The following is a 9,211-nucleotide window of genomic DNA, read 5'->3' as shown; positions in this document are numbered from 1 at the left end:
TGCATGCGTGCATCACAGATTCTCGTTTGATTCGTGATAGACGTCATTATCATAAAATATTACGGAGTGTGATTACCCCTTGTTATATTATACCCGTGTTCTTAATGTTTGCGAGTACATTCAAACGTACTCACTGGCTTGTCCCTGGCTATTGTCTTGGCCAGATTTCTTGCGTGGAGAAGAGCGTTACGACGACAGCCTTAGAACCCTTGTAAAGGCAATAGCAACCTCGCGAAGATAGGAGTTATCCTGGTCAGCTGTTCTTGTGGGAAATGGAGTCCCATAGACGCAGATGAACCTCAAACCGTTTCCGCCATCAACCACTAGAGACAAAGTGTTGTACTCATAGGCCACAATGGTCTTGTACTACATATTTTGTACCTTGCTTGGATTTCTTGTATCAAGTTGGTGTCTCATCAGCTAACAGTAATCCTGGGGCTGGTGAGCACAACGGCCATTTTCTGGAGAATTATTATCCCGAAAAACCAGTCGTGACAGACTTGGTATCAGAGCCAGGCTGACCATTGGCTAATCCTATCTTAGCCAGGTCAATAAACCTAGGATTAACCAACCCACCAGACCTTAACCTAACCCCGGCCAAGCTTCTCGCGTAAGATAGCCACATAGTGACCCCGACGCTTTTGGCAGTCGGTGCCCAGCCTATCGGCCTAGCCTGTCGATCACGCGCCAGTGACCAACACCTAGCTTGTCTCATTCGCAAGCGTGCGAAGGAAGACTCTGCCCCTTTTTCTATAAAAAGGGCACGCTAGCCTCGACACAGCACAACCTCTTTCCCAAACCAAGTCACGATGCCTGGCCCCATTGTTCACAATGAGACCACAGCAACCAACCTTGGAGGTTTTGTGACCGTGCTCGCAAACCTCATCCGCCGTGCCTATGCATTAGAAGAACCCCCAGAATATGTTGTGTACCAAGAACTCATGAACGGTGAGAGCCGTCAGTTCTGGGCCACTGTACACATTTATGGTAGGGGTCTATCGCCAGAACGCCCCTACAGGTTCACTGGGAGGACCACTCCCTTTGAACCATAAGCCATGCAACTGGCAGCTCGAGAAGCTATAGTTCAGCTCCGGCACTTGTCGCCCAGAGTTAACTGTCGCTCGTTCTTCTACTACCCCAGTCGTGACGGGTATGGAAGGCCGCCCCATGTTGCCAACGGAGATCACGAGACGGACCCTGCACTATTGCATCTGGTGCGCTATGTAAGTGCACTAGAGGAACTGTTCGATCAAATCACCCTTGATCTGATCGCAGCCCGTAGGGAACTGTTTCGCCGAGCCCCGGCGAGAGGAGAAGTGGAGCCCGACGCCGACAACCCAGTCGTGCTATTCGGACACCCAATCGAGCCCTTGAGGTCTGCCCCAGCCATCAACCAAAATACTTTGATGTCCCCAGAAGTGCTTCGCCGCCTTTTGGGAACACACTCCAACGGGGTTGTGGCCAACAACCCCTGCGATGGTCATCATCGCTACCCCGACCCTGCAGCCACGCAACCTCATCCGGCTAATCCCGACGGTGAAACCCATGGAGAAGCTTCATCGTCCGCTAGGCGAGCCCGCTTAGATATTAACGGAGTAGACTAAGTCACTCGAGTAGTAGCGAGCCTTAATATTTCTACGCCTTGTAATTGTGTGATCCTGTATCGCCATTTTTAAAGGATGTCTGCTTGCGCGCCCCAGTACCAGAAACGTTTTCTCAGGACCCTGTCCTTTTGCCGTTTTCATTATAAACGTCATCACTATGTTTATTTGTGTGTTGCATGCTTATGTTTGTACCCTAAATTCGTGCTTTGAGCAAACTCTTGGTTTCAACTAATGGGAGTATTATTTTTTTAACAACCCTTAGCAAATCTCGAGGACGAGATTTTTCTGAAGGGGGGTAGTGTTTTAACACCCCAAAAATTTGACCTTGTTTTACTAATTAAAATTTTGCCAGGAAATTGAATTTTTTATTTTTCTGGATTTCTCCTTTGATTTCAGAACCCCTCTTCTCTTTAAAATTGTGGGTTTTTACCTCTAGTGGAAACTTTCCAAAAGTATTATTGGAACTTGTATGCCCTCTTCATAAAAACAATTCTTTATCAGTGGATTTAATTGCATAATTATTTTTCATTAGCTTTACTCTTTTAAAATGATCTTTCATTTGGAGCCCCTTTTTGCACTGCAACCAATTGATAAATGCTTTTAAAATTTTCACCAAAATTTGGGGAAGTCATGTGAGGTTTCCACATCACTTTTATGCAAAAATATCTTTTGGTTATTGGAGACTTTGAGCTCTACATCAATTTTTCAAATCTGGTCCAGTAGGTATTTTTGCACTACAACCTATTTAAATATTCTTCTAAAAATTCTTCCAAGTGTTTGGAGATGTCAGTGGATGCATATAATTCAACTTCATGCAAAAACCCAGTGATGTTCTTTGAAAATTTTGAGTGAATCATCTTCATTTTCATTCCGGTCCAGTTTGGTGAATTGTACTGCAACTCCATTTTTCTTTACTCTAGTGCCCATAAGCTTTTTCCCTACTTGTAGTCCTCCCTACCAAACACTTAAGTCCAGGAGATTGCACCCATTGGAGTATGTTTGGTGCAGGCAATGATAGCTTTTAGTTTCTGCCCAAAACTGGTTTTCTCAAAATCTTGCACTAACAAGTTCCTGTTTTTGCCGAACTAACCCTACCACCTTCTTGAGCTCCTAAAGAGACTAGGATCTGGAGAGTTTGGCCACCCCAAGAGTTGCCTAGATGCCCATGGCATTCTGTCAAACACCCTGTGTGCAAGAACATTTTTGGCATGTCTGCTAGCTTGCATTGTGGACTTGAGCCCCTGACCCATCCAGCATGTCCACTAACCTCCTAGCTATCCATAACCCTGGCCTGTTAACTACCCGCACCTCCCAAGCTCTCTAGAGCGCGCTGGCATTCCGTCGAACACCTGGTGCGCGTGCTCTAGGCGTGCCCAGAGCGCACGTTTTGCACGCGTGCGCACTAAGCCGCCGCCGCCCTCGTCGCGTCCTGTCTCTGGCCCCTGCTCGCCTGCTGAACCACGCCATGCACTCGCCCACTCACCAGTACCCTCCAAGCACTCCCTGGCGTCGGCAGCGGACTCTGCCGTGGTCGGCGCCGCCCAAACCACCCGCGCGCGCCAGCTGCCCCCTGGGAACAGCCCGAGCTTATCCGCAAGCCGTCGGCACGCGCTCGTCGCCGCCACGTAGTCCTGCAGCTACAGAAAAGTGGTCGCCGGCGATCTTATCCTCGGCCGCCGCGGGAGCCAGCCTCGAGCGCCTATATAAGGAGGCCCCGAGCCCCTCCGAGCACTCAAGCAACCACAGGCCACCCCCATAGCCCTCCCGCAGCCAGCAATCGACGGAAAGGAGCCTTCTTCCTCGTCTCCGGCCAGTTCGGCCGCCGCCGAGCTCCGGTGCAATACGTCGCAGCCAGGCCCTCCCCCGCCTATCCAACGCCACCGGACGTCTCCCCATAGCCTTGCGGAGCTGCCCAGCACCTCAGCCTCGACCAAGGATCACCATAGCCCGAAGCTCACTTTTGCTCCCGAACCTCCGTCCACCGCGGAGCTCGCCGCCGGTGACTTCCTCCGTCCCCGCCTCCTCTCTGGTTAAGTGGAAGCGCAAAGTCCGGAGTACGTCTCCTCTGCTTCAAAAGTGCATTTTCCTCGAAGCGTTTTCTTTTCTGGTTTTATTTAAAAACAGAAGTTTGACTAATCTTTGACTGGCTATAACTTTTAAAATAAAACTCCAAATGAGTTGATTCTTTTTCCTACCTCTCTCAAATTTCATCTAGTTTATTTTAAGATTCATTTCAAAAATATTTGGGACAACTTTTTGTACTGTTTTTGAAATGTGTGTTATTTGGATATTTCTCAAAATAGGATTTTGGAGAAAAGGCAACCTTAAAAAAATGCACCCCCCATGCATACACTTGAAGGCAAGCATTCTGAACCCTGGTTTACTATTTTTGGATGTTGTTGATACGGTTACAACATCACCTTGACCTGGAGCATACGCTATTTTATGTGACGGTAAGATCATACGCATGAGTGCATAAGTGGAGATTTCTTTGATGTTATAAACGAATATGCTGGTGATAGTGATCATCCTCGTAAGCTTCTCATGCATGCCGGAAGGAAGTCGGGAAAGTCGCGGTCTTGGGTAGACGCGAGCTTGTCCCTAGTTCCTCGTTGAGACGAGTATGTCCGGTATGGCATGGTGGGGCTTGATGAGTGTTGAGCTTATCCGTTATTGGAAATATTTTTGTTATGCTAATCATGCAGGGAACACTTGAACCTCCTGAGTCGGCCTTAGATCGAGTCTTGTCCATTAACCCCCACACTTGCTACGTACTACCACTTGTCCCTGCCATAGGTAGGGTACGGTTCAGTAAGTTGTCAACCCCTTTCTAGCACACACCGTACAGAGAGGCCGTGATGAGGGTCCCATGGCCATGGATTAAAGCCAGTCATCCGGTCCGGGGGCATGGGTGTTTCCGGTTGGGACCGAGAGGGGGGCACCCCTTAGAGCGCGCATATATAAATTTGATCCCATGCTACGTCGAGGTTGTAGCCTCCCCACTTAGAGTTTGGCTTGACAGGTGTTGTGGGTGATTCCAGACACCGGTAAGTTAAGCTGGTGTGTGCAGGTCAGGCGTGTTGTCAATTAAAAGACCGTAGACGGAATTAGTCCCGATGGACTAAAGAAATCCGTTACCCGTGGTTAAAGAGTACACCCTCTGCAGAGATTATACATCTATTCGAATAGCCGTGTCCATGGTTAAGGACTACAGTCTGGGACAGGTCAAGTGTCGGTCTTAGTGTCGGTCTTCGGAGAAAAAAAACTGCTAAACCAGAGCATTGATTATGAACTATGACACATATGGATCATCATCATTATTATTGTGGACCCACCATTTACTCTATTTGAATTCTAGAGTATCCCTGGGACGGTTCTACCTCCTGGATATCCACTGTGATTATTCTTATATAAGCCCTTTATGTGGCGTCGCTCAGACGCCCGACTGCGGCATGCTTGTTATTTAATTATTCATTTTAAGCCCTTTATGTGGCGTCGCTCAGACGCCCGACTGCGGCATGCTTGTTATTTAATTATTCCTTATAAGCCCTTTATGTGGCGTCGCTCAGACGCCCGACTGCGGCATGCTTGTTATTTAATTATAAGCCCTTTATGTGGTGTCGCTCAGACGCCCGACTGCGGCATGCCTGTTATTTAATTATTCTTTATAAGCCCTTTATGTGGTGTCGCTCAGACGCCCGATTGCGTCATGCTTGTTATTTAATTTATTCCTTTTAAGCCCTTTATGTGGTGTCGCTCAGACGCCCGACTGTGGCATTGTTTATTTATTTGCATCCTTTCGAGGGGTCATTTCAGACACTCGATCCGTGCATTCTTTTATTTTTCTTCCGTATTGCATGTCCATATTTTTCTGCATGCGTGCATCACAGATTCTCGTTTGATTCGTGATAGACGTCATTATCATAAAATATTGCGGAGTGTGATTACCCCTTGTTATATTATACCCGTGTTCTTAATGTTTGCGAGTACATTCAAACGTACTCACTGGCTTGTCCCTGGCTATTGTCTTGGCCAGATTTCTTGCGTGGAGAAGAGCGTTACGACGACAGCCCCGAAACCCTTGTAAAGGCGATAGCAACCTCGCGAAGATAGGAGTTATCCTGGTCAGCTGTTCTTGTGGGAAATGGAGTCCCATAGACGCAGATGAACCTCAAACCGCTTCCGCCATCAACCACTAGAAACCAAGTGTTGTACTCATAGGCCACAATGGTCTTGTACTACATATTTTGTACCTTGCTTGGATTTCTTGTATCAAGTTGGTGTCTCATCAGCTAACAGTAATCCTGGGGCTGGTGAGCACAACGGCCATTTTCTGGAGAATTATTATTATCCCGAAAAACCGGTCGTGACAAATAAGTCCTGATACCACAATTTGTTCAGGTGATCATGTCCCAAGAACTAATTTATTTTTCTCACTAGAATATTATACTCGACATTTGGTCTATTCTCAAACATATAGATAGATGTTCAAAGAAGAAAGAATGGGGGTCAGTTTTCACAAGCGTATTTTACTGGACGTGATGTGAAGAGCTGGAGCACGGGGTGGGCTGCTGCGCATGATCTCATGGCTATGTCCTCGCAGTCCAATGCCCTGCAGCAGGCAGAATATAATCAAACAATTCATTATCCAGCAAACAAGAGAATTGAGTAAATCAATGATGTTGTCCCATACGAGTCCATACAAATAAAAGATTAGTGCAGCAATTGCCAAAATGGAGGCATGTTTCTAGGCTAATTGGTGTCTCGCACCAACAATTTCAATTTCCAATAGTCCGGGTCAAAAATTTCCACTGGTCAAGGGTGTAACTTGTGGTGTCAAACCAAAGGTTCAGAGAACCAGAGAGGAAATTAACATAGTTTTAACCAGCAGCAATTTACCCCCTAGTAGGCATTTAACAGTTTTAGTTTGAAGTGAATCCACCTCCAAAGCCAGAGTTTTGGTCGAAACTGAAATGAAACTAGCTAAATTGGCATGAACTAAAACAATAGCCTTTTTTCCTGTGAACCATCTATCCATATTTACCAAAATATTATAATCCATATTAACCAAAATCCTATCATTCATATGAGCAGCAACAACAACAGAGTAACCGGAAGAAGTGCAAAACGAAGGGAAGAGGACCTTGAGCGTCAGATCTGCACCAACATCTTCCCAAGTAGTCCTCTACACATTCCTTCTCCCTACAAGGAAGCAAGTCCAGAGATTAGAGGGAGGGAGAAGGAGAGAGGAGAAGAAGATCCTCACTCGTCACTAGCCACCGGCGCCCGAGCCGACCCAGAAAACATAGCCACCGGAGTGGGCTGTGGGTGGAAGCGAGCGGTGAATCCGGCCATAATAGTAGTCATAGGGAGCGAGAAAACTACCTCCGCGTCGATCAAGGCGGCAACGCCCATATGTTGCCGGAGAAGAAGCTCCTCTCCCGTCATTCGTCCGTGGATCTAGGGACCAGCTTCACGGCGAGATCCTGCTGGATCTTGGTTGGGAGGCGAGGAGAGGGGGAGAGAGTGTAATGGTGGCGGAGAGGGTCACGGAGGTGGGAAGTCGCCGGAAAGGGAGAGGGGGAGGAGGTCGCCGGCAGGGGAGAGGGGGAGGAGGCCGCCGGCAGGGGAGAGGGAGAGGAGGTCGCCCGCAGGGAGAGAGGGGTGTCGGTGGATGGGGTTGGTGGAATAAAGAATAGAAGAGAGGCGGTGTATCAGACGTTCGATGTTGGTGGATCGGACGGTTGCGGCTCTCGATCCGTGGGATGGTTGACCAACCAATCAGAATGCGAGTTTTGCCCCACCCAGGATTGATGGAAGCACGACACATCAGCCGGAGTCATTCGTGACGGTCGAGATGGAAGTACCACACACCACTTACTCATATCCACCATGGTTTTCGTGACGATCGGCATGTCCGTCATAGAGAGACTACAATTTTGAGGGGCCATTCGCATCCCCGCTTACTTGTGACAGTTTGCGTGACGGATAAGAGAAATCCTCATCGATGTCGCTCTATGTGTGACGGATTTCGAGAACGTCATCAGCAATCCGTCATGGATTAACAGGTTTCTTGTAGTGGATGAGACTTTCTCACCCGTAGCGATGCTTATGTCTATCCGAATCATGTTAGCAATTGCCGCATTTTATGATTATGAAATTTGGCAAATGGATGTTAAAACCGCATTCCTGAATGGATTTCTGGAAGAAGAGTTGTATATGATGCAACCAGAAGGTTTTGTCGATCTAAAGGGAGCTAACAAAGTGTGCAAGCTCCAGCGATCCATTTATGGACTGGTGCAAGCCTCTCGGAGTTGGAATAAACGCTTTGATAGTGTGATCAAAGCATTTGGTTTTATACAGACTTTTGCAGAAGCCTGTATTTACAAGAAAGTGAGTGGGAGCTCTGTAGCATTTCTGATATTATATGTGGACGACATATTATTGATTGGAAATGATATAGAATTTCTGGATAGCATAAAGGGATACTTGAATAATAGTTTTTCAACGAAGGACCTCGGTGAAGCTGCTTATATATTGGGCATCAAGATCTATAGAGATAGATCAAGACGCTTAATTGGACTTTCAAAAAGCACATACCTTGACAAAGTTTTGAAGAAGTTCAAAATGGATCAAGCAAAGAAAGGTTCTTGCCTGTGTTACAAGGTGTGAAGTTGAGTAAGACTCAATGCCCGACCACTGTAGAAGATAGAGAGAAGATGAAAGAAGTTCCCTATGCTTCAGCCATAGGCTCTATCATGTATGCAATGCTGTGTACCAGACCTGATGTGTGCCATGCTATAAGTATAGCAGGGAGGTACCAAAGTAATCCAGGAGTAGATCACTGGACAGCGGTCAAGAACATCCTGAAATAACTGAAAAGGACTAAGGATATGTTTCTCGTTTATGGAGGTGACAAAGAGCTCATTGTAAATGGTTACGTTGATGCAAGCTTTGACACTGATCCGGACGATTCTAAATCGCAAACCGGATACGTGTTTACATTGAACGGTGGAGCTGTCAGTTGGTGCAGTTCTAAACAAAGGGTCGTGGCGGGATCTACGTGCGAAGCGGAATACATAGCTGCTTCGGAAGCAGCAAATGAAGGAGTCTGGATGAAGGAGTTCATTTCCGATCTAGGTGTCATACCTAGTGCATCGGGTCCAATGAAAATCTTTTGTGACAATACTGGAGCAATTGCCTTGGCGAAGGAATCCAGATTTCACAAGAGAACCAAGCACATCAAGAGAAGCTTCAATTCCATCCGGGATCTAGTCCAGGTGGGAGACATAGAATTTGCAAGATACATACGGATCTGAATGTTGTAGACCCGTTGACTAAGCCTCTTCCACGAGCAAAACATGATCAGCACCAAGACTCCATGGGTGTTAGAATCATTACTGTGTAATCTAGATTATTGACTCTAGTGCAAGTGGGAGACTGAAGGAAATATGCCCTAGAGGCAATAATAAAGTTATTATTTATTTCCTTATATCATGATAAATGTTTATTATTCATGCTAGAATTGTAGTAACCGGAAACATAATACTTGTGTGAATACATAGACAAGCAGAGTGTCACTAGTATGCCTCTACTTGACTAGCTCG

This window comes from Aegilops tauschii, chromosome 5, assembly GCF_002575655.3.
Source record: "Aegilops tauschii subsp. strangulata cultivar AL8/78 chromosome 5, Aet v6.0, whole genome shotgun sequence".
NCBI classification, from domain to species: Eukaryota; Viridiplantae; Streptophyta; class Magnoliopsida; order Poales; family Poaceae; genus Aegilops; species Aegilops tauschii.
This window is presented reverse-complemented; position numbering follows the sequence as displayed.